Raw genomic sequence first — 2,009 nt, 5'->3', positions numbered from 1 at the left:
TCAAGAACCAGATGTGCAAAGAGATGCGAAGGAAGGCACCAGAAAATTCAGCTAAAACCTGCTCCTAGAAGGAAGCTGCCCCGTGCGCTGGCTCAGGAAGGCAGGCGAGGAGCCCATCAGGGGCAAGGCACTGCGGCGGGCAGTGTTGTTTCACTTAATACTATTTGAACTGTACACTATGCATATCATACAGTTTTTGGTTCATTGTTTTGTGATTCCCCCTCCAGCTTTACTGAGGTATAATTGACAAATAATTTTAAAATGCAAATCCATTTTTTAAAAAAGAGAGGAACCAGCTTCCAGAAGCCAGGAGAGCACAAGCTATTGCAGTGTTGAGAGGGGCAGCTGCATTAATACTACTTTGATGATTTCAATCAGTTGCCAAGTAAGATGTATCTGGGGTCCAGTCAAGAAAAGATCTCACTCCATTGCTCAGAAGAGCAGTGGAAGGCAGGAACTTGATGGGATTGGGACGTGAGAAATAGTCAGACTGCAATAATAACACCTAGTCATCATCCAGTGTTCACTACAAACCAGAAACTGTCCTAACAATATTATCCTATTTAATCTGACGTTTTTCTGAATTTACAGATGAGGAACTGAGGCTCAGTGAGGTATTGGGACTTCCCTGATGTCACACACTCTGGCCCCTCTGACTGAGGCTAAAGAACCAGATGATGATGTAACTACTTTTCTGAACATCAGTAAAATTCAACTTAGTTTCTGTCTTCAGTGCTCTCTCAAGGGGCCTGTGAAAAACACTGACACTGTGGCAGTTGTCTTAGCCCCACATTTGCTGGGTTGCCCTGGGCCCCCACTGTGTTGGGGAAGGCCCGGCAAACATCATGGAGTAGAGCTGGGATTCAGATTTAAGCATTTCTGGATCCAGAGCTCACTTGCTGGGCCACTGAATGACTTCACTTCTCGTTACCTCTCCAGCTAGAATCAGAAAGAGCTGAATGGGAATCCTACCATTCATTAGTTGTGTGGACTTGGGCCCCCAAGTCACTGAACCTCTCTTATCTCTGTCCTGTGGGGTAGTAAGGGGACTACCTTCCAGCTGGTTGGTAAGGACAAGTCACAATTCCAACCTGGCAAACGGTAGGAGCTTCTGTCTCCTACCAAATGCCAAACCCTTACCCTCATCTCCTAGGTTAGGACAGAGTGTCGCATTTTATTATGCTTCAGATCCACTGGTGTAGGGGACAGGGGGCTGGTTAAACCCAAGGTTTTGGACCCCATCTCAAAGTGACTCTTTAGGGTAGGGGTGGGGTTTAGGAAACTGCTTCTCGGACCTGTCCCCAGGGACACTGCATGCCTTCGGTTTTCTATCTGGCTTCAGATCACTTTGGATAGTGCTTGAAATCAAAGCTTTCAGACCAGTGGGATGTGAACCGCCTTTGCCAATGTTTTTGAGCCTTCAACTGTGTGTGTATCCTCCCTTTCCCTCCTGGCCTAATCTGTCTTTATCTCCCTGTTGGTGTCGTGGTATCATGTACACATACACACCGTATGCGGAGAGAGCTGATGGCTACTCTTACTGATTTTTGTGAAAGGGTTTATGTAGGACATGCATGATGCCTCACGTACCATCTAAGTTATAACAATGTTAATAATCTTAAGCTATTTAGGTTCCCAGGCTCCAGGTTCCCAGGCTCCTGCAGTAAGCACAGGACTTACATGATCAAGGACAGGTTGTTTTAAAGTTCATCACAAAACTTCATTAAGTAGGCCATCTCTTATCCAGCTGGCTGTGCCTTCTTAGGTTGTCCTCCTCTGAGGATCTTACCCATCACTGGTTATCCAGCCATCCATACTGGATACATTACTTAGGCCATTTCTTATCCAGCCGGCTACCTGACATTTCTCAGCTTGTTTATCAGTTCAGCCTATGGCTTATTCTCTAGAGCCTTCAGACGGGGGCCTACACTCCCCATTCATTCTGACCCCCTGCCCTTGCTCTTCCCTTCTCTGACTTCCTAGCTTCCCTTCCACCTCTAGGTGCATTC

This window comes from Camelus ferus, chromosome 16 (genome assembly GCF_009834535.1).
Source record: "Camelus ferus isolate YT-003-E chromosome 16, BCGSAC_Cfer_1.0, whole genome shotgun sequence".
In the NCBI taxonomy this organism is placed as follows: Eukaryota; Metazoa; Chordata; class Mammalia; order Artiodactyla; family Camelidae; genus Camelus; species Camelus ferus.
The sequence above is the reverse complement of the archived record's forward strand: the minus strand, read 5'-3'. Positions refer to the sequence as shown.